Source organism: Malaclemys terrapin, chromosome 1 (genome assembly GCF_027887155.1).
Source record: "Malaclemys terrapin pileata isolate rMalTer1 chromosome 1, rMalTer1.hap1, whole genome shotgun sequence".
Classification (NCBI taxonomy): Eukaryota; Metazoa; Chordata; order Testudines; family Emydidae; genus Malaclemys; species Malaclemys terrapin.
In genome coordinates, this window is record NC_071505.1 from 172744892 (window position 1) to 172769997 (window position 25106).

A 25106-nucleotide genomic window follows, 5' to 3' on the forward strand; every position below is an offset into this window, starting at 1 on the left:
TGCTATTTTCTGCCAAGTGCCCAGTATTTTCTGCCAAGCACCCAGAAGATGCCGAGGGTTATCAGTCATGCTGCACCGTCGTCTGCCAGCTTAAGATGTAAAAAATAGATTTGTTCTGTATTCATTTGCTTCCCCCTCCCTCCGTGAAATCAACGGCCTGCTAAACCCAGGGTTTTCAGTTCAATCTTTGGGGGAGGCCATTCTGTGTGACAGTTGTTTGTGTTTCTCCCTGATGCACAGCCACCTTTGTTGATTTTAATTCCCTGTACCTGTACACCATGTTGTCACTCGCCCCTCCCTCCGTCTGTCAGATACTAGTTTCGCGCCTTTTTTCAGACCAGACCCCATAGCACTGGGATCATGAAGCCCGCTTAGATCACCGCAGCAATTATGAGCACTATGAAAACCACGCGTATTGTCCTGGAGTATATGCAGAGCCAGGCCATGCCAAAGCAAAACCAGGACCAGCCGAGGAGGTGATTGCAGCGTGACGAAGAGAGTGATGAGGAAATTGATATGGACATAGACCTCTCACAAAGTACAGGCCCCAGCAATGTGCAAATCATGGTGTTACTGGGGCAGGTTCATGCCGTGGAACGCCGATTCTGGGCCCGGGAAACAAGCACAGACTGGTGGGACCACATCGTGCTGCAGGTGTGGGATGATTCCCAGTGGCTGCGAAACTTTTGCATGCGTAAGGGCACTTTCATGGAACTTTGTGACTTGCTTTCCCCTGCCCTGAAGCACCAGAATACCAGGATGAGAGCAACCCTCACAGTTGAGAAGCGAGTGGCGATAGCCCTGTGGAAGCTTGCAACGCCAGACAGCTACCGGTCAGTCAGGAATCAATTTGGAGTGGGCAAATCTGCTGTGATCCAAGTTGCCAGGGCAATGGAAGACCTGGTGATATCAAGGGTAGTGACTCTGGGAAACGTGCAGGCCATAGTGGATGGTTTTGCTGAAATGGGATTCCCAAACTGTGGTGGGGCGATAGACGGAACCCATATCCCTATCTTGGCACCGGAGCACCAAGCCACTGAGTACATAAACCGCAAGGGGTACTTTTCAATGCTGCTGCAAGCCCTGGTGGATCACAAGGGACATTTCACCAACATCAGTGTGGGATGGCCGGGAAAGGTACATGATGCTCGCGTCTTCAGGAACTCTGGTCTGTTTCGAAAGCTGGAGGAAGGGACTTTCTTCCCGGACCAGAAAATAACCGTTGGGGATATTGAAATGCCTATAGTTATCCTTGGGAACCCAGCCTACCCCTTAATGCCATGGTTCATGAAGCCGTACACAGGCAGCCTGGACAGTAGTCAGGAACTATTCAACTACAGGCTGAGCAAGTGCCAAATGGTGGAGGAATGTGCATTTGGACGTTTAAAAGTGCGCTGGCGCAGCTTACTGACTCACTCAGACCTCAGCGAAAAGAATATCCCCATTGTTATTGCTGTTTGCTGTGCGCTCCACAATATCTGTGAGAGTAAGGGGGAGACATTTATGGTGGGGTTGGAGGTTGAGGCACATCGCCTGGCCGCTGATTACACGCAGCCAGACACCAGGGCAGTTAGAAGAGCACAGCAGGGCACGGTGCACATCAGAGAAGCTTTGAAAACTAGTTTTGTGACTGGCCAGGCTACGGTGTGAGACTTCTGTTTGTTTCTCCTTGATGAAACCTCCGCCCCACCCCCCCACCCGGTTCACTCTACTTCCCTGTAAAACAAAAACCCCACCCTCCCCTCCCCCTTCGAGCACCGCTTGCAGAGGCAACAAAGTCATTGTTACTTCACATTCATGCATTCTTTATTAATTCATCACACAACTAGGGGGATAATTGCCAAGGTAGCCCGGGATGAGTGGGGGAGGAGGGAAGGAAAAGGACACACTGCAGTTTAAAACTTTAACTCTTATTGAAGGCCAGCCTCTGATGCTTGGGCAATCATCTAGGGTGGAGTGACTGGGTGGCTGGAGGCCCTCCCACCATGTTCTTGGGCGTCTGGGTGAGGAAGCTATGGAACTTGGGAAGGAGGGCTGTTGGTTACACAGGGACTGTAGCGGCGGTTTCTGCTCCTGCTGCCTTTCCTGCAGTTCAACCATACGCTGGAGCATATCAGTTTGATGCTCCAGCAGCCGGAGCATCGACTCTTGCCTTCTGTCTGCAAGCTGACGCCACCTATCATCTTCAGCCCGCCACTTGCTCTGTTCATCCCACGATTCAGCCCCCCACCTCTCCTCTTGTTCATACTGTGCTTTTCTGTAGTCTGACATTGACTGCCTCCATGCATTCTGCTGTGCTCTTTCAGCGTGGGAGGACATCTGGAGCTCCGTGAACATGTCATCCCGAGTCCGCCGTTTTCTCCTTCTAATCTTCGCTAGCCTCTGTGAAGGAGAAACATTTGCAGCTGGTGGAGGAGAAGGGAGAGGTGGTTAAAAAAGACACATTTTAGAGAACAATGGGTACACTCTTTCACGTTAAATTTTGCTGTTCACATTACACAGCACATGGGCTTTCATTACAAAGTCGCATTTTTCCTCTTATATTGAGGGCCTGCTGGTTTGGTGTGAGAGATCACTCACGCGGTGCCAGGCAACAGATTTTGGCTTGCAGGCTGCCATGGTAAGCCACAATCTTTTGGCTTTTTTCACCTTCTTAACATGTGGGAATAGTTTCAAACAGTAGCGCCCTCATTTCCCATACCAAGCACCCATTGGGTTGGCCATTTAAAATGGGTTTGCAATGTAAAAGGAGGGGCTGTGGTTCCTGGGTTAACATGCAGCACAAACCCAACTAACTCCCCTCCCCCCCACACACCCAATTCTCTGGGATGATCACTTCACCCCTCCGCCCCACCGTGTGGCTAACAGCGGGGAACATTTCTGTTCAGCTGAGCAGGAACCTTTGAATGTCCCCTTAATAAAATCACCCCATTTCAACCAGGAGACCGTGAATGATATCACTCTCCTGAGGATAACAAAGAGAGATAAGGAATGGCTGTTGTCTGCATGCCAGCAAACACCGGGACCATACGCTGCCATGCTTTGCTATGCAATGATTCCAGACTACGTGCTACTGGCCTGGCGTGGTAAAGTGTCCTACCGTAGCGGACAGGATAAGGCAGCTCTCCCCAGAAACCTTTTGCAAAGGCTCTGGGAGTACATGAAGGAGAGCTTTCTGGAGATGTCCCTGGAGGATTTCCACTCCATTCCCATACACGTTAACAGACTTTTCTAGTAGCTGTACTGGCCGCGATTGCCAGGGCAAATTAATCATTAATCATTAAAAACACTTGCTTTTAAACCATGTGTAATATTTACAAAGGTACACTCACCAGAGGTCCCCGGTGTGTCCTCAAGGTCTGGGAGCACGCCTTGGGTGAGTTCGGGGGTTACTGGCTCCAGGTCCAGGGTGATAAACATATCCTGGCTGTTGGGGAAACCGGTTTCTCCGCTTCCTTGCTGCTGTGAGCTATCCACATTATCTTCATCCTCCTCTTCCTCATACCCCGAACCCTCTTCCCTGTATGTTTCTCCAGTGAAGGAATCATAGCACACGGTTGGGGTAGTGGTGGCTGCACCCCCTAACATGGCATGCAGCTCCGCGTAGAAGCGGCATGTGCATGTGCCCCCGACCTTCCGTTTGCCTCTCTGGCTTTGTGGTAGGCTTGTCTTAGCTCCTTAATTTTCACGCGGCACTGCAGTGCGTCCCTGTTATGGCCTCTGTCCTTCATGGCCTTGGAGACCTTTTCTAATATTTTGCCATTTCTTTTACTGCTACGGAGTTCAGCTAGCACTGATTCATCTCCCCATATGGCGAGCAGATCCCGTACCTCCCATTCGGTCCATGCTGGAGCTCCTTTGCGATCCTGGGACTCCATCACAGTTACCTGTGCTGATGAGCTCTGCGTGTCCATCTGTGCTCTCCACTCTGGGCAAACAGGAAATGAAATTCAAACGTTCGCGGGGCTTTTCCTGTCTACCTGGTCAGTGCATCTGAGTTGAGAGCACTGTCCAGAGCAGTCACAATGAAGCACTGTGGGATAGCTCCCGGAGGCCAATAACGTCGAATTCCGTCCACACTACCCCAATTCCGACCCGCTAAGGCCGACTTTATCGCTAATCCCCTCGTCGGAGATGGAGTAAAGAAACTGGTTTAAAGGGCCCCTTAAGTCGAAAGAAAGGGCTTCGTCGTGTGAACGTGTCCAGGCTTAATTCGATTTAAAGCTGCTAAAGTCAACCTAAACTCGTAGTGTAGACCAGGCCTTAGTGTTTGGGGTTTGCAATACAGTTGAATTGCAGCTTCTGAAAGATGTAATGGTGTGTTCCTTGAGGCCAGGCAACCTCCAGCACAAGTCTGAATACAATCAATAAATAAGGCGCTTGCTGGAGCTCTGCTAATATTATCATGAGACTTGTTTCTCTACGAACCTAGATTTACTGCTCACAAAACAGGCTTCGGACAGATGGCTCAAGGTGATGTTATGAAGGTGGCCTATCAGAGTTTTTCAATTCAGAGATATTAATCCAATCCTGAGAGATTACACTATTGAGGAGACAGCAGGTTTAGTAGTAAGGATCAGGGACTGAATCAGGAGACCATGGGTTCTTTTCCCAATTCTGTCACTGTCTCACTGGGTGACTATGCATAAGCCACCTAACCCTGTTCTCCCACCCATAAAACATGGATAATATTGCTAATACTTGCCCCTATTCATAGAGTGCTTTGAGATCCGTGGATGAAGGTTACTAACTAAGTGCAAAGTACTGTATCGTTCCCAGAAGGATCCCTTTTGTGGTGCGATGCATCTGAGGGCTTGTCTGTATTTGAAATGCACAGACAGAAGAGGTTCCCCCATTAGCACAGGTAAGTGACTTCCCCACGAGTTGGTAGCTGGGTCAACTGAAGTATTCTTGTGTCGACCTGGCGCTGTCTACACTGGGAGCTAAGTCAGCTTAACTACACCATTCAAGGCTGTGGATTTTTCACAACCCTGAGCAACGTAGTTAAGCCGACTTAATTTTCTTGTGTAGACCAGGCCTGAGAGTTCACGCCAGTGGAGTTAACCCAGATACATCAAAGGAAAGCAGAATCTGGCCTAAAAACAGCAACTGCCATTCTTGTCAGAGTAACTGCCTTTGCACAATGTACCCAGTATCTAAGCAGGTACCACCACTTCTGCTAATTGAATAAAATTCTTTGGAGGTTTTTTTGTTTGTTTTGTTTTACAAAATAGAGTAATGGTACTTTATTTGTAAGTAGCAGGTGTTGGCAAACTATCACTGAGCTCAGGAAGACTTATGATCTGTTTTATAGTTCCTACTTCCCTCATGTGTCTGTTTCATTTTTGCTACAGTTGATTGAGCTAAGTATAGTAAACACAATAACAAGCTAGAGGAAGGGACACTCTTCAGAAGAATAGGTTCAGTAGGAAAATGAGGAGAGGAATCACAATGACCTTATACTTGAGTTAGCAAGACCTGCTGATCAATAAGCTTGTTGTTAGAGAAGGCTGAAACGTCCCATTCCAGGAGATTTCCATACAGGTGGCAATATAAGGGGCCAAGGTTAAAGGGCTGGAATGTGTGGTATGTGTGTGAGGGGAATGGGCATATTGCGTGGGGAGTTAAATGAGTGGAGAAAAGAGATTTTGAGCATTTAAAGCTTTTCAGACTTTCAGATAGGAGCATTAATTATTTGATGTTTAAAAGAAAGTTGTTATAAAAACCTGTTTCCTGTGTAATCATATGGCTTATGTATTTGGAGAGATGTGATCCTGTCAATCTCTTTAAATTATTTAAAAACTCAAATTGTTGCAAGTTGCTCAAGCAATTTTTCAGATGAATAATAGCTATTGGGGCTTCTTGGATAGGAAATGTTCAAAATCTCTGCTGGTGCCATGCTTTTTATTGTAAAGAGCTAACAGAGCCTGCTGGCCCCATTATGTGTGTGTCACACCATGAGGCAAAGAGCTGGCTAATATCCGATATGCTCTCTGTTGAAGTCTGCAAAAATAAAAAATAGATATGTATTGCAGTTGTTAGTTTGACAGCCACTGGTAAATTATGCCTCTTACCTGTAAACTCTCCAAATCCCCTTTCAGCATCTCACAAAGAACAATAATTGTTTATTGATCTAAACGTTAACAATGTATCACTTGTTCTTCAATAAGATCTAGAAATGTGACTCAAGGGCAATAACTGCTTCGGATAGCCACACAGACCATAGAACTCAGTGGATTTCTTCCTTCTTCCATAACACAGCCATGTGGTTTAAACATTTTTCACAATCTTACCTTATTACAGGGAGAGGGCGTGTATTTGTGTGGCCTTTTTAAATGTGGAGTTTTTATCAAGATACTGCTTTAATAGTACCTCTAAAATGCTTGTTTACAAGCACAGCAAAAAATCCATAGATCTGTTTTTAAAACAGTTCATGACATTTACTTCCAGTGTATTATGCATGTACCTGGCAAGACATACAAATACAATATGAATATATAAAGGGCAAAGCAGGAGCAGTTAAAATCTTCCCTCTTCCATACAAGAGGGAAGCAACTTTTTCTCCAGACATTTTACTAACATTTTATTATACATCAGATGAATCCATTTAAAGTGAAATAAAATAAGTGCCTTGATAGGTAAACTACACCTAATCAGACTTACAGAATAGTAGTAAAGCAGAACTTTTGATGTAGTGAACTTGAGGAGAATTTATTGTGTTTCATGTGAAGAAGGATATGGGTAAATTTGAATTGAAGTTCATTTCTGGCTACCAGAACAGCAGGCACATAATCATCATGATGGCTGTAGATAATGACAATAACATCAGTAGGCCATAACATAAAGCTATATTTTATGCAGACTGAGCACAGAGAAGTTTGCACGTTCACGGCTTATACCAACTTCGTAGATTTGGATGGATGATAAACCCTTGGATACCTCAGTAGCAATTAGTTACTTATCTTTCAATTCCGAAAATGGAAGTTGAAAGTTAAGTGGCAACAAAAAGCTAAGCACCTCTGGGACTCGGTCTCAAGTCTGGGCTAGACAGAAATGACAGAAAATCATTGAGAACTGAAGGCATTAAAAGGTCAGAAATAAATTGTGATCAAGCCCTGTTTGACCATTAGATCAGTCTGTATTTTTCTTTGCTTTTAAGAATGAAAACTTTTTCCGTTCTCTGTAGCTACTTGTGTTAGCATTAGGGATGCTGTAGGTATACAGTTTAAAAATGTCTTCATATTTGGATGATATTCATATTGAAAGGAGTCCTGTTACTAGTGACTATTTATACTCAGGGAAACTTCTAATGGATAGAATAGTGATAGTATAAGGATTATGATAGGCCAGGGATTGAGAGCAGCAATATAGGAATACTATGCTTCTTTTGCCAGTCACAGCAGTTCCTTAGCAGAAGCAGAGAATTCCCCATCATACACTCTGTGGGTGAAATTTCCTGGTCTCATTAAGTCAATAGCAAAACTCTCATTAGCTTCACTGGGGCCAAGGTTTCACACTAGATCTCTTCTTGCCCCTAATCAGAGAGTAGTACATCTCTTCTAGCTGAGAAACATAAATTACAATCATTGTGTGAAACTGAAAAGCCAAAGAATGATTCTCCGTTGATGTATCTTTGAATTCTCTTTTAAAGGTTTGTTTGTTTTGTTTGTTTGGGGGAGTTCCGTTGCCATAAGCTCAGAAAGAGAGAGAAGGGTACAAAACACCCCACATTCATAAATACTCATGCTATTTCTCAGAACATGAAGTAGCTATGAAAACCTTGGACTCTCACAGAACACAAGATACAGAGCTAAATTCTAACCATTAATAACCTTATGAGACCTAGAAATGTTCTGATTCGCTGCTCCCACATCTTGAAAGTTTCTTGGCCATGAGCAGTTATATACATAGGGTTAAATTGTGTCATACTGGAGTAGAGCCCTGAATTTTAACTACAAAACAGTAGAGTAGAGATGGGAATAAAACCTCTAGGAGTATGTCTACACTGCAGATGGGCAGTGTGATTCCCAGTGTTTGTAAACAGATTTGTACTAGCACACTAAAAATAGCAGTGTAGATATTGTGGCATGGGTGGTGGTGGCTCAGGCTAATTGCCCCAGTCTAAACCTGCCCAGCTGCCAGGGTTCTAGAATGGGCAGCTAGCCTGAGCAACTGCCAGTGCTGCAACATCAACACTGCTGGTTTTAGTGCTCTAACTCAAGCTGAGCTAGGGTAAGTCTGTCTACCCATTAGAAAGAGCACATTCAGCAGCAACATTTAGTTTGAAAGGTGCAGCATGGGCTCTTACTCCCCACATCCTTTTAATGGCAACCCCCAGGGGACAGCAGGAAGATGGGCCCTAGACTTATCCCTTCTTTATTGGTCATGCTTACTGTGGCGTGCAGAACACTATGCTTCTTGCACTCAGGGACATCTGTCAGCCATTTTCTGGCAGTCTCCTGCAACTGCAGAGAGAGTCTCTCTGTTCTCTCCTGCCTAGGGTTGCCATTTGTGCAGGTTTCCCACAATTATCTCTTTGAGTAAGCTGTCATGGGAAATCTGTAAGGGTGTTCAGCCCACATTGCCAGCTATCCACTTGTATGAGCTCCAGGTCACCCTGCTGTCCTGGGTTTTGTACACCAGAGGTGGCCACCCTACTCCTGCCCCTACTGTATTCACATAGTGGTAGCCTCTGTTCAGCGTTGAGTGTTGCTCAGGTATTTCCCCGTTGCTTGACCTATCTCTCTATGAGAAATTCTGTTTTTCCACAGTGGACAGCTAGGTATAAGAGAAGATGGCCCGATCTTTGAAGCAAAACTAACTATTGTTCAAAAACCTTCCTTGCAATTTTCTTTGTAGGTACCCAAATGTTCTGGGCAGGCGTAAGAGCAGCACTATGGAGCCCCAAAGTGATAGGAACTTGTGTAAATATTTAAGTGTCTCCCTCTCTCAGGCTGGAAGCAGCTTACAGCCAGGATCTTGTCTCATTTCGAATGCCACATTGTCCCTTGCACTGTAGTATTTTGAAAGAAATTCTAGCAAGAAAGCTCCCCCCCCCCCCTCCAACCCCTGCCGCCCACTCCCTATGTTGATTCATTAAGATTCAAGATTGTGCTGCCCTGGAAATCCTTGGACTAGATAAAAAACAAAAACCTCACTTGTCACACACAAGGAACTGCATCACTGAACATGGTCAAGGAATCCCTGGGAAAAAATAAAAGTAACTCTGCATCAGCCAACAGCTCAGTGTATAGACCTTTCTCAATGTGAATTCTGTTTCAGGTTGACATTTGGAATCATGCATTGTGATTGAGTGGTGTGGCCATTAATAGAAAAATCAAACTAAATTATATGCAAAGAACAACAGAGTGAATGACAAAAAACAATTTACTAGTTCTTTGGTTTTAATTACTCTACTGTCCATTACTTTCAATAGTGATGTTTAGGTTTTGTAAATAAGGATATAATTTGCTAGAGGATGATATGAAATGCCTTAAAATCTGTTTTTATTTTGGGTATTTGGCAAAAGTGAAGAAACAAGTCATTATTTCTATAGTTGCACTGAGCTGACCACTTTATATGCATGTAATACAAATGATATCTGCAGTTTCTGGAGGAATGTGGGTATTTTATTGCTTAATGGGTGTTATTCTCAATTTCTTCCTCTTCACTTCAACCCCCTCAAATATGCTGCTATATTTTAAATCTCCTTCAAAAGCATGTTGTGGTATGTGACATGCAACTCAAAGTGATTTTAAAGAGTTTTATTCTGTAGGTAGAAGCTGGTAATTTGAACCCACCTACAGGTAGTTGTGATAATGGGTACGTTAATACTCAGATACTTCTAATTGCTACTTGTTTCTCTTTTCAACTTTTTTTAATGAGTTTCAGTTTTTGATTTTTAGGTTTTGGGTTATTTTTTTTATTTTATTTTTTTTTTACTGTAAAACAGAACTACAACTGCAAACTTGCATACTTCCACTCTCTTCTGCTTTATTGTGCTCTAGTTATAAAGCAATTATTGGATCAGGTGATATCTGTGTAACCCTTTCTGCTTTGAATGAAAGCATTGTTAAAGCAGATTTTGCTCTATATTATTATATATTATTGGTGTTATCGTAGCACCTGGAAGTTCTGTGAAGTCAGTGCTGAGGTCAGCACAGTAACTGGGTGGGAAGTGACACCGTGCCTGCCTTTCCAGAGGGACACAGCAGTTCGATGCAGTGGGACCAATGGTTCCATGCACAGTCTCATGGCCATAGAAAAACAAATGAGCAAGTCAGACAGACAGAGAAATTGGAAAACTAAAAACCTATTAAGAAGAGATTTAATAGATAATGTGGGAGGAAAAGAAGAGGAGCCCAGAGAGATCCCTGGAGATAGATACATTCTTTTCTGTGAAGAGCAAGGTGGGTGGGTGGTTGTGTGTATGGGAGAGAGAGGGAGTCAGGGTGTTAGCAGGAAAACAAGTCCAGGGAAATTCCTAAGTCAGTGGGGCTATGAAGTTTTGCCCACTGCTGAGATGGTACTGCATGCTGCATGGATCCTGGGGTTTTTTCTGGTACTGAGGAAAGTGGTTCTAGGATTTTTTTTTTAATTGCATTGGGAGGCCAGAAAAAGGATACAATAATTAGGGAGTATAAAGAAAACAGACAAATGCTCTTCTGCTTTGGTTCAGAGGGGAGACATGGGGCTCTGAGTTTGGCTGGGAGGGATTGGTACAGAGAAAGCAGTGGATTCATGGGTCCTGTAGAGCTGCTTCAGGCTGTGTTGAGGAATTGACTGAGTCTGCTAATATTCTGCTGAGCCTCTACAGCTCACAGCCAGACTAGACAATTCTCCTTTTCCCCTTGATACAGGAATTACACCGAGACACTTCCAAGCCTGAAAAGAGTTATCTCCTACCCCCAAAAAGCTACTAGATGGAGCCTGGGGGAGGAAAGGGCAGGGGACTGATCCTAGGAAAGTCCAGTCTCACAGGAGACATTTGGCAGGACAATTCCACTGAAATTCTAACAGGGAGAGTGGAATTAGTATGAGCTGAAAACAACAGCATTCTTACTGGAATCAATACCTATACACCACATTGAATTCCAACACACTCCATGTTCTCCCACTACACGAGACTGCAAATCAGATTAGTTGGTAAGGGCTGAGCTTAGCTTACATCCCCATGAGAATAACTGGTGAAGGCTTTTCACTGGGACTACTTACTGCATTGAATCTGGACAGCAGGGTTCACCCTCTGGTGACTATCCAGTCTGTGCCAACAGGTCAACTGTAAGGGGAGAAGAGGGCAATACTCCCTTACGGACAACTGTCTATATCAGGAGAGTCAAACATCCGTCCCACCTGATGCATTTATTTGGCTTAGTCTGATTTTTGCAGAATATAAGCTTTCATTTTAAAAAAATATATTTTCTTGTCCTCACAGTTGCTAAGAAAATCTTCCAGACATGAGCAGAGCGTTGCAAACAACCTGAAACAATGACTCTGAGAAGCATCAACTCCCCTTCCCTTCCCTACCCACAACCACCATTAATATCACTGAGATGTTAATTCTAAAGCCTAACAATGACATTTTGATATCAATGTTAACTGTTTCATTGCTGGTCATTTTTGCATATCAATGGGGAAAGGGGTGGGAGGGAAAGTAAGTCAAGCATACAGAATGTCTGCTCAGGACAGGGTGTCCATTTGTCATTGTCCATTCCTAGTTTGTTGTTGCATAGCATGAAGCTCGCTCTTGTATTTTACAGGTGGCAACAAACAGTTTTCTTCATTAGATCTTAATGGAATGTCCTCTCTGTTCTGGTAATTTAAGGAACTATCTTCTTGGACTCCCTGTGTTTTGGAGCAGAGAGTACCTCTGTTACCTTCTCCTCCCTAACACTGGTCACACAGTCATTCTTTTCTTGGCTTGCATTGTGCTTTGTTATACAATTTGTGGTCCCTGATTGGACCCTGAAATTCAGAGGGACAAACAGGGAATATGGAGAGGAACGGAGAAAGGAAGAGAAAGGAGGAAAGTAGCTGTTTAAATGTGAGCTCATTTTTTCCCCACTGAGATTGAAGAGACTCCGAACAAGTAATAAATACCTAAAAGTTTAATGTTTAAATTAAGGTCAGATTCTACTTTTGATCTTTGTGCAAACCTCCCCTTGTTGTCAGTAGGAATTCTGCTCTGGATTCCGGGTAGCATGAATCCCTGGATTTATACTCTATCCCATAGCCTGTAACTAAGCATGAACTTTGACTTTCTGCACACAGTGAGTTCTGGATGTCCTGAGATCTGCAGAGAAATCCTACAGATAATGCATCATGTGTGGAAGGCCTGAGCCTTCTCATTATTGCATCAGAATCTCCGCTGCCACGGCCCAGGTCATTGGTGTTGGAGGAGGTGGGGATGACAGTACTCATCATTACTCAATTACTCTCCTTTCATCAGATTTTTAAGCATTTGAGTTGGTCTTCTGCTCTTTATCCCCTCTTTGACTTGAGTCAGCTCTCAGTACTCATTACACAGGCAAATTTACTAATGACGTTAGTGGCGCATTTGCCAAAGTAAACATGGCAGGATCATGTCCTGTTGTATTCAGAAGACAGTCGGGTTTTTTCTTCATTTAAATTTTGCCCGAGATTCTGCTGAAGTGGCTGCTTGCAGGCTACTGTCCCTGGGTGCAGAACAGATATTTACTTCTGTTATAAATTAGGGCACACACTTGCTTTGCTTATTTTGTAGCAAAAAGCTTTTTCAGCTGAACTGATCGTTTTTGCTTGGCTAAGTATAATAAATACCAGAACTGCACTAAGTGCATTGATCTTCAGATATTCAAACCCTGAAGGTGATGGTGGGGTTTTCAGAAATACGGTATGCAGTCTTACTTCCATGATCAGGGATTCAAGGAACTGAAGTGTAGGAGGCACAGCTACATTTCTTACTTGTTTGATGGAAGCAACATTCACCATTTTGGAGAAGTCTGCTTAGATTTAACTCATGTGCATCCCAGCCACACCCAACTGTAGAGTTAAACTGTCATTGAGACACTTCTCAGCTATCAGCTATACTGCTGGATGCTAGGGGATATATATTATGCAGGAATCTGTCCAAAACACAATGGTAGAAATTATTTTTATTTAAGAAAAATACAAAAGAAGCAATTTGAGTGAATGAAGAAATGTTGGTGGGTGGGGATGTTCAATATAATTTCCGGATATAACAGTCAACATTTGCAGTTCTTTTTAATTATTGACTTATTAATGGGGCTGGTTAAGAAAAGGGTGTACAGTTCTGTGAAGGGGTTGGGGGGAATCTTTCTGGTTTTTTACATGCCTTTACACTAAATCAATATTTAGTTACAATTGTCTTGGTTTCACTCATATCAGTGGCTTGTAGTGATTCAATTAAAGAGGATCTGGCCCACATAATACAATACAGCTTTCTTGTGCACATCTTCTTTCATAACATCTCACTCCCAAAATGCTTTACAGATTCAAATGATTCATTTATAGAGATAAATAATAGCCAAGGGAAAGAGAAAATGTGTAGGTGGCCTGGAAGAAAAGCTGTGTTTTCGTCTGAGATTTGATGATCGATGGAGAGATTCAGAAATGCCATTCTAGGTAACAGGAGCAGCAGAAATGCTTCTGACTGTCACATCAATAGTGGCCAGGTTGTAAAGAAGGGCAGAGAGGAGGTAAGCACTAGATCAGTGCTTCTAAACCAGGGGTACTTGTATCCCTGGGGGTACCCAGAGGTCTTCTAAACATCATCTAGATATTTGCCTGGTTTTACAATGGGCTACATAAAAAGCATTAGCAAAGTCAGCACAAAGTAAAATTCCATACAGACAATGAATTATACTGCTCTATATACTATACACTGATGTGTAAGTACAATATTTATGTTCCAATTGATTTATTTTATAATTATATGGTGAAAATGGGAACATGAGCAATTTTTCAGTAACAGTGAGCTGTTACACTTTTGTATTTTTATGTCTGATTTTGTAAGCAGGTAATTTTTAAGTGAGATGAAACTTGGGGGTACGCAAGGCAAATCAGACTCCTGAAAGGGGTACAGTAGTTTGGAAAGGTTGAGAGACATTGCATTAGATAAACAGAGGCAGTGGAAAGAGAAGTATAGATATGGTTCCTGTCAGTGCTTAATCTGTAATGAAAGAGGTGCCAGGGCCCAAGCAATGTTTTTACTTTCATAACTTATGGGGCAAGCCCAGAGGTGCCGGGGCTATGAACTGCCAAGCCTAGAGGTGCCAGAGCTGAGCCCTGGCACAAATTAAGCACTGGTTCCTGATTCTTCAGTCCTACCTTTGCAAAGTGGATGTAAAATGCTACCATTCTGATTTGGCTGTGTTTTACACCTGCTTTGAACAGGTTTAAATGATGACACGAAAGAGAAGGCAGTGGTGACCCAGGTCCAAATTGAAGGAGAGAAGTTGATGCAACTCCATGAAGGCTTATATATATAATTATATTTAAATCACTGGATCCCTAAATGAACAAGGACACTATAGAATAGTTTGAGATATGGAGGTGATGTGATTGTGATTCTTTCTGCAGTACAAGCTAGACGACAGGTGGCATCATTCCACACATTATGAAGTAAAGACAGATGAGACATCAGGAGGACATGGTAAAGGTACCTGCTTGCTAGAGTTAAGGTGAGAGAAGATAATGTAATGGGGGAAGATTTTAGCAGAGGTTGAGACGATTCAGTGACATACAAGGACAGTGATGTATATGGTAGTGAAATAGGAGCTATATGGGAAGATGATTTGAAAACAATAAATTAAAACTCGAGCAAAATATTAATACAGATTATAGTAATTTATCCCAGTCTTGTTTAATAAACACATTTGAATTATTCTGATTTACCAAACTGATATTTAGTTATTATAAAGCATGTTGTTAATCTAGATTTTAATATCCCGCTGCTGGTATCTCCTGGTGATTTTATTAAGTAAGCTGCTTGCAGTATATTATTCAACCATACCATTGTGTGTGGTATACAGCTCCAGGCAGGATATGGCTCCTGGTAAACAAAGACGACAAAGCTGAGGCTCATGGAAACTTATTTGACTGTCTGTAGTTTACAGTTATTTTCTTCAATAAATGCCACCTGTTGAAAATGGACTGTGATTCCATATATCATGAAAGCATGTTTGCTGCTAATATATCTGACTTTTTAGTGTTTAACAGAGGCCTCGTGTTAACAGATCTGCATTTAATGTCAAAACTGTAGAATGGAATATGCACAGTATCAAATGAATTTAACACACAATTCCTGATTTGCAGTTTTTGTGGAGCCACATTGACTTCAACAGAATTCTGGGTAGGTGTAAGGATCCAGCCCTGCAGATCAGATTGCAGATCTGTACGTTATCATAAGGCTATTCAGTTCTTCATGACCTTTGATAAAAAAAGAAGAGTAACTGCAGTTCTAATTTTTTTTAAGTATAGGGAAACTTTGGAGTCTCACTTTGCATTTAGTATCTCATTAATATCCTTTCGTTTTCAGTCATATATGCATCTTCATTTTTGCCCTCTCTTCCAGTGACCACATCTATAAGCTAACTGCATAAGCAGCACTCATTACTTGCTTATTCAAGTATATCAGGATATTCAATTTAAGGTTTTTGAATTAGAGAGATGGAAGATGTCTCCCAGCACTCTAGGTGATGCTCAGAATTTTATAGTTCACTAGTTAAGATATCTTTCTGAAGATAGGCTAATGACTTTTTTTATACCTTATTAGCTATCTGACAGTGCACTAACACAAATGTATTCAACTTTTAAAAATTAGATAACTGATGCAATCACAATACATCATTTAATACTAAAAGTCCCAAGCAGCACTGTAGTGCAGCTATATAAAAGTTTGATTGTAATGCATTATAAAAAGAGAAGATTACAAGGATGGTGGATTATAAATCTTCTTTAATTTTAAGTAGTTTTTTACCTTTGTGTTGTGACTGTTTAAAATATCAGAGCAGGGATTCCCAGCCATACTTTCTGGTCCTTGGTCATTTCAAGCAGTTAGTGGGATGTGAAGTGAAGCACAGAGAATCAAGACAAAGAATTTTTGTTAAAACTAACCTTCTTCCCCAGGGTTCAGTGATGTGCTGAGGTACAATGGAAATTAAATATATGGTATGATTCAGTCTTACAAGACCCCATCTGGGATCAATTCTGTGGACCAGATTCTACTGCCTGTTTCACCAATTTTAAATTCTGGTTGCTCAGTGGATGTGCTCTCTTAGTAAAGGATTATCCTTTGTTTTGTGGAAACACCTAGAATCCTGAGCCAAGGATCATGTCCCCATTTTATGGGCAGTGCACACACACATAACAAAAGCAGTTTCTGCCCTGCAAAGCTTGCTACAAGAAACAGGAAGAAAACAAGGTAGCAGTTAAACAACTCTGAAGAGCATGACAAGCAACGTTCCCAGCACATCAGTTGCCTAATAGTTGTCACATTTTTAGTAGGCATCATGACAGCAGAGATCTTTATGGAGGAATTTAGAGAACAATGATGTAGCTTTTTGGATGTATACAGGGAGCTCTTTTCAATGCATAGTGAGAAGCATGGGAGAAAGCCATAAGATGCTGGTTGGAAAATTTCACAAATGAACAAACAAGATGGGCATAATTCCTGGAGCAGAGGTGGGAGTTGATAGTGTATCAAAGACAATAGGTGGGAAGGGGATAAGCCATGAAGGACCTTGTGACAGAAATTGCAATTTCCTGCAATATCCTTGAAAGACCTTGTTGTATTAAGTATATGTATTGTGAACTGGGATTGAATGTAACCTTTCTAGGGGGGAGATGTAAGACCTGGATGTTCAAAAGGCTATACTGAAAATGTGTCAGGCAAGTATGGACTATTAGGATAATAAGTGTTAAGTGGTTTTCCTGAGGAATCCCTAGAAAAAAGTGTGACACTTTCTAGGGGTGCGCAGGACTGAGTCACCTTGTTACCCCCTCACCTCACCTCCAGCCAGAGGAAGAATTGCTTGTCTAACTGGGTGTCAGTTCCCTGTAATCACACACGTGATAGCCACCCAAACAATCTCTTTAGGACAATGCTAGCCCTCACTTTGCTTTGCAGGTTAATAGGTGCACTGCAGTCCCTGAGCCCTTTTGAAGCATTCCCCTATGATATCCAGCTCCTGTCATTGGCTACACACAGAAATACCCTGTTTGCTATCCTCAGGGGACCTGTGTACTCACCAGCTTCTTTCATTCAACTGAGGATTGGCTCCTATTCACAGCACTAAAATACATTTATAGTGAAAACAAACATACATTTATTATCAAAGGTTAAGATTTAAGAGATAGTGAGCAAGGATAATGGAAACAGGAAGGCTACATATAAAACAAAATCAATATATGCTTTCTAGAGACTAAACTTACCTTTAACAGGTTACCCATCTGTCTAAAAGCAGTCTTATCTCACCCAAAGCTTTCTTGCACTGTTTCCAGCCAAGACTGGTTGGGATCCTATTTTCATGAATGTAATCACACTGCCTGATTACTTCCTCAGGTACAGGACAAAAGAGTGGTTTTGCCTTCCCAAAGTCATTGTTTGTTCATAGAATCATGATGGCCCTCCTGTTTTATTCCCTGGTGACTCCTTGATGATTTCTAGGGTGACCATATGTCCCCATTTGGCCAGAACAGTCACTTTTTTTAAGCCCTGTCCCAGCCATCCTGACTTTTGTGGCAAAAGTGGGCACTGCCATCTTGATCAGTTGGCAAGAGCAAACACGACCAATGACCACTTTTGTCAAAAAAGTGGGGTACAGAGAAACATGCTGGGGGGCAAGCAATGATGCCAGCCCCATGCAGGCGGGCTGGCATGGCTTGGGCAAGCGATTCAGGCCAGCCCCACATGGTGTCCCATTTTCCCTTTGGAAATCCCTATTGATTTCACATCCTTATGTTGACTTTGTATGCAAATGGGACTTCCATTGTTTTCCCTTACAACAGCAGCTTTTTGACCTTTTTTTTTCCTTTGCAGACCCCTAAAAAATTTCAAATGAAGGTGCGGATCCCTTTAGAAATCTTAGACATAGTCTGTGGACCCCCGAGGTCTGCGGACAACAAGTTAAAAAACACTGTTATATGACGACAACCTTTCACAGACCCCTTAGACATAGTCTGCAAACCCCCAGAGGTCCATGGACCACAGGTTGGAAACCACTGCCTTCCAATGCTGATTTTACATGATAACTGAGGCAGACAGGTGTGCATACATCCTTTGTCTGGCAGAAACATGTTTATCAATGCTACCTTGATTCAGATTTTTCAGAACGTATTTTCAGTGTGTCTGTGTGTTTGTGTGTCATGCGCACACAACTTCTTACATGGTATATGTACATATGTTTCCCAATGACATTCATGACCAGTGTGACCCTGACTTTTGATGAAGACCTCACAAAGCATTCTTTAGGGGTCAGTGTAATGAAAGCAATATGCTAGGTGTAGTGAGTTTGTCAGGCCTGTTAGGAATTATTGTTACAGAACAGTGAACCCTTTGCCAGCTGGCACTGAGTTGTTCTTAGGGTCACAAGAAGTTAGAGAAAATTCCCCATCTCCAGTTATGCAAAAACCCACCTTTTGAAACTACTTCCTGAGGAGATGTTCACTGTCTGCTGATGACCTGTTTCAGAAAGCCAAGATCAAAGACCTGAGCTGTATTTAAAAAAAAAAAAAAAAAAAAAAAAGCTGATCTTCCATGTTGTTGTTCTGGTTCTGAATCTAAGACAGATGAACTTGTAACCATGAGGTAAACCAACTTGTGGGTTTTGAAAGACTAAATCCTACCAGAACCCTAGATTGGAGTTGGGGGTGACCTCAGGTAAGCTCAGATAGCATGTATGTATGTTCTTTTATTATTCTAACATGTTTTCTCTGTAATGCTTTTATCTTACAAATAAATATGTTTACTTAGAAGGAGCTGTGAGATAACATAACTACCAGCAATATACTGATCATGGCCCTCAGAGAAAGCAAAGCAAAAGCTCTGGCCTTTTTAGGCAGTCTGGCTTCCTGAGTATATCACAGTGTAAATCAGGGAGCTGTGCAGTCTTAAAATCCCCAGTCGGGCGTAAATGAGATGTAGGTCTCTGCCCAGGAGAGAACAGCTGGGCACCAGAAACCTTTAAGTGGGTGTTGTTGAGGAACCATAAAGAGGTAATGCAGGTGTATTTACCTGAAACTGTGACAGGTCTTAAAAGTGAAGATTAGTTTCTTTCTACTGTGAAGTGGAGGGAGAAAAAGAAGGGAAAGCAATGAGCAGGAAAAATATCTGTGCAGTAGCATTTTGAATGGATATAAGTGGGGAAATATGGCATTGTCAAGCTCTGAGAGGAGGAAGTTACAATCATTGAGACATGAGATGGGCCTGGATAAGAATTTTAGCTGTCTGGATGGAGAAGAATAGCAAGATCTTAAAGGTGTTGTGCTAGAAGGGTGAGCAACATTTAGATATAGCCTAGTTTGTGTGGAAATTAAGAGAGTGCCATGTCAAATATGACAGGTTATGAGCCTGAATGACAGGGAAGATCCAGACCCACTTCAATTTGTCTGATTTACTGCCCCCACATCCTAAGACCCAAACACATCACCAACTCCGTAGCTCCAAGACTCTGCTGGGGCTTGAAAGGTGGGGAATGGAGCAGGAGTTTGTGGAAGGAAGCAGAAGGGTTATAGATGGGTGGGTGGATGAAGGGGTGGGGGCATACAGCTGGTCACTATGAAGGTGGACAAAAACCAAAAGCCTGGGACTAAGGAGAGGATTGTTGAAGGCGAGGGGATAAAGTTTGAGGTGGGCAAAAAGGAGACTGAGTGGAGCTGGTTGAATATCTTCTGACAGAATGTTTTTCCATCAGAAAATGCTGATTTGACAAAAGCAAAACATTTCACAGGAAAATCAATTTCACCAAAGTGCTTCATTTTGACCTTATTTAGATGTATATATTGTAATTTATCATTCTTTCACAATTTATATTATAATGTAAAAATCAAAATGATAACAATGAAATGAAAGACTTTGATAAGGTCATTTCAATGTTCCCAAATCAACTTTTCATTCCAATTTGGGATGAAAAAAATCAGAAAGTTAGAATTTCCCGTATAATGGAAACTCTGAGTTTCAACCAGCTGTAAGCACATGTTTGGTAGGCAAGCACGGGAATATGGAAAAGGAGACAAAAAGATTGAAGGAAGAGGGAAATTGGAAGCAAGGAATGTGGCAGGGAATGGTGGGATATGGGGAAATTGCAGATTTTGGGCAGTGAGAAACAACTTAGTTTCTTCTCAGCACTCCTCAGACCCTTACCTATCCTGTCCATTTCCTTTTAAGAAGCAACACAGTAATATGCCCTACCTTTGAATGGATGTTCTAGGGGGCCTTTAAATATATGGGTTTATTGGAGTTCACTGATTAAAATATTTAAACACCTCTCTCTACTATCTTTAAAGCCTCACCACCTTAAGGAATCTTATTGAGGACTGGGTGAGATTCCCTTTGCATCTCATCTAAATTGTTCTGTCACCCAGGAAGACAGCTCATGGATTATGTGAAGTACTCCTTTTCCTAAACTGTCACATTCTGAGGTGCAATCCAGACCAGTGTGAGGCTGTTTCACTATCTGCCCCATAACCTTAGGATCCTCATAATAGTTTGCTGTTGGCTCACTGAACCTGGACACTCACAAACAGCCTAACAGCATTCAGGTCATATCTTGAGTATAGCTACAGCCAGGGCCGGTGCAAGGAATTTTCTCACCCTAGGCGAAACTTCCACCTTGCGCCCTCCCCCCCCCCTCCCTGTGGCAGCTCCCCGCTCACCCTCCACCCTGAGGCACCCCCCCCCCCCCCCGCCCAGGGAGCCTGGTGGCAGCTTCCCCCCCCCCGCCCTGCGGCAGCTCCCCATCCCGTGCTCCGGGGATTCTTGCGGCAGCTCTGACCCAGGGGAACCACTGGGCTGCCTGCCAGTGGCTCAGACTCCCTCTCCCTCCCAGCGCAGCTGCCGCTGTTAAAAAAAAAAAAAAAAAATTGGGGGCGCTGCTTTTTGGCATCCCCAAATCTTGGCGCCCTAGGCAACCGCCTAGTTGGCCTAAATGGTAGCACCGGCCCTGGCTATAGCCCTGGTTCAGCAGCTCTGACCCCAGCCGCCTGTCAGCAACACTCCGGTCACAATCTGGCTTCCAGCAGCCTAGGTTACTACTTGCAGTGTGACCCCAACACACACTCAGTCATGAATTTTCCCCAAAACTATCCAGCCCTCTTCTTAGCTGTTCAGATATCAGAGGTCTGTTAGCCCTGTAAAGGGTCAATATTCAACAGTTTGCTACTTTAACTGAAGTTACCAAATAGTTCAGTTTAAACACAGCACTGGATTAGTTTATATGAAAAATAAATAAAACGGGTTTATTTAATTAGAGAGAGAGAGAGATTTTAAGTGAGTAGAAGTATAAGGTATTAAAGTCAGAAATGGTTACAAGAGAAATCAAGATAAAATGCTTTCTGGTAGCTAAAACTTAACAAGATTGATTGGTTCAAGGTAAAATCCTTACCAGAGGATCCCAGCAACAGGGCTGACCAATTCTTAGGTCAGGAACTCCCCCAAAGTCAAAGAGTTGGTTCCTTTGCCATCTTAGGTGAAATAAAGAGATAAGGAGAGAAAAAAAGAATACCTGGGATGTTATTTGACCCTCACTTTTATAGTTCAGTCACCCTTTGGAATGCATTTGTCTAAGGAAAAAGAAGAACAGGAGTACTTGTGGCACCTTAGAGACTAACAAATTTATTAGAGCATAAGCTTTCGTGGACTACAGCCCACTTCTTCGGATGCATAGTCTGTAGTCCACGAAAGCTTATGCTCTAATAAATTTGTTAGTCTCTAAGGTGCCACAAGTACTCCTGTTCTTCTTTTTGCGGATACAGACTAACACGGCTGTTACTCTGAAATTTGTCTAAGGATTACTCCTAGATAAAGTTCATTACAGCTGTGAGGATGGTGACATGATGTCTTGGTGAAAGAGGTTCCAGGTAGTTGTTTGCTGAAATGCAGATCAGTCTGTTGCTGCCCCCCTTCATTGCCAAATATTGGCCGCTTGACCAGTGATTGCCCATCTACTCTGACACCAGGCTAGAGACATCAGCTATTCCTTTATCTTTGAGAAATCAGTTTATCTGCTCCCTGGGCTTATCTGGTAAACACATTGTAGTCATAATTTCATCTTATGTTCATAACTCTTAATACACATTTCATACATACATTACACAAAAATATTGATGACCGGTGTGATGTTAGTTTTTAAATTATACCTCCCAAGGCATATTTTGCACACAGAATATTACAATAGTATGTAGGGTGTGAATACAGAGGTGCTTTTGATCACAGAAGCACTGAATCCTCCCAGCCCTTACTGTCCCAGTGTACAAGGGCTTCATCCAAAGCCTAGTGAAATCAGTGGAAAAAGCCCCCACTGATGTTAAGTAGGCTTTGGATCAGAAACTGTGAGGGCAGGCAACCTGTTCTCTTGCATAATACTGTAGAGAGACCTGCCGCAAGGCTACTCTCAGTTTTAATTTATTTTCATTCACAGACTTAATAAGACAAGGCTAATAGATAGTAACTTCTTATCCATCATAGAACTGAAATGATCAACTTTTGACAGATAATCTAGCAGTAGATCGAATCCCCTAAGGAAAATATTTACTTTTTACTAGTTTACTCAGAGAAATAGCTCTAGGAATCTGCAGACATTCCCTGATTTTTTTTTTTTATTATTATTATTTAACTGAAGGAGATGTTGATGCTAGAGCTGAAGCTTGCTATTTAATCATAGGATTGCTGGAGGATGCTGTGCCCTATCTCTTAAGAAATCTATAGCTACGCTCTCAGTTATTAGAGGAATTTTTACTTTTTCACTTGACCAAGATATTGATTTGTATATGTTGTATTACCTAACTTTTTGGTTGATGATCTGAGAGGATGATTGACTAATTTATTTTGAAAACCCTTTCTGCATCAGGTTTCTCTTCTTATTCTTACTGATTGATTTTGATATAGCGCCTTTCACATGCACCAAGGTGCTTTATGGAATTGCAAACACTATGTATATAGGGATAGATGTACTTGCCAAAATGTTGCCTCCAGTGGGGCGTTCTGCCAAGTAATCTTGGTAGCACCAGCAGTACAACAGAACTGTTTAAAGAACAAGAACTGAAGAAGAGAAGTCGGTTGACATATCAGGGGAATTAAGTAGGTAGAATGCAATTACCCAAGTTGGAATATGATCAGGATACTGGTGTTAAACTCTAGTGTTGTGAAAAAGTGCCAAGGGATTTTTAATGACCACAAGTCAGATATCATTTCGTGTCTTATCCAAGGATGAGACCTCTATTAGCGCAGTGCCCTGTCACCACGCTCTGAAGACTAACTCATAGGGAAGAGTGCCACCTACTGGAATGAATCACAATTATCACTTTTTATTTTTGTATAACAGCTATGCCTAAAGGTTGACACCAAGATCAAAGTCCCACTGTGCTAGGTGCTATACAAACATATGTGGAGCAAAGATTGTCTTACAGCATACTGCAGTTTAAATAGACAACATGGATAAATAATAGAAGGGGATAATTATTATCATTTATTATTTGTATTGCTGTGGCACCTAAGAGCTCTAGTCATGGACCACTTTGTGCTAAGTGCTGTACAAATGGTATTTCCTATTTTACAGATGAGGAACAAAAGCAAAAACAGATTAAGTGACTTGTCCAAGGTCATTCAGGATATCCACGGCAGAGCTGGGAATTGAATCCATATTTCTGGAGTTTAAGCACAAAACATGCTTCTCCTGCTGAAGCTTTCTCTGGCCTCCAATGTCCTTAGAGGTCTCCTATCCAAACATTGATGAGCTTGATTTTATTTGCCTAATGAGAGCTGATGAGAGCACAGTTTGAGGTGGCATGGTTGCAAAAAGCACATTAAACATGTTAATGCAGGTGATTCTCCTGGTATATAAATTGACAGTGGAAGCTTATCTAGTATTGCATTGGAAATCTATTAACATTTGAAGTAGTTTGCTTGATTTAGAGATCTTGACAGAATTAAAATTACTTTCCTTCTCCTTTTGTCAACTTTGCTAAGTGTACAGAAAACAACCCAAATGAGAAGATTTATAAATGATGGTCCACGATTTCAAAATCTTGTGCAGGCACAAATCCCTTTATGCATATGGAGGGAGGGGTGGGTGGCGAGCAGGAGAGTTATGGGTACAGGCTTCTCAGGGGTAGCTGGTCACAGTGAGATCCCTTGCATGCTCAAGCACAGGAGAGGGCAAATGGAGGAGGTAATAATCATGGCTTTTGGACCAGATATGCACAGCCTATTTCAGGATGGTGTGGGGTGTGCTTAAGAGCATGTGTGTTTCTGGGGGAGACAAGGCAGGCAAGAGTGAGGCAGGACCACCATTAGGATGCCACTTGAGTCAGCTGCATGCACATGACTTTTCATGCTTTATGTGCTTGTCCTTTTGGGCATGCAGTAGTGTATATTAAGGGCTGATTGGCATATGTTAATGGAACAGGCCATGTGCAAGGGTACAACCTGATCGACATGCATTTTTTTAGTAGCTTTTGAAAAAGTTAGGGACTTCTTACAGATCAGCCATTTCACCTAATGGATGACTCCTGGAAGCCATGGCAGACTCGGGCGTCTATTAATTTTGGAGTGGGAGGGTAGCAGAGAATAGTGTGTGTGTGTGTATATATATATATATATATATATATATTATCCATTGTCAGTCCCTTGCAGAGACCTGCTGTCTGGGAAATGATTCTGCCACAGTTAACCAAATGCCACCATACGACCTTAATAGAATAAATATTGTAACAAGCATCATTATTAGGTACCGCTGCCACTTTAAAATGACTTGGCTGGAAAAGACTGGGCCTCGGGCCATCCGAGAAGGGGCAGAAATCCAGTTTATCTAATTGACAGAGTTCTGTGTGATCCAGATTGACTTGAAAAAGGAGGTGGGGGCACAAGGAGATCAGGATGTGGAACTTCG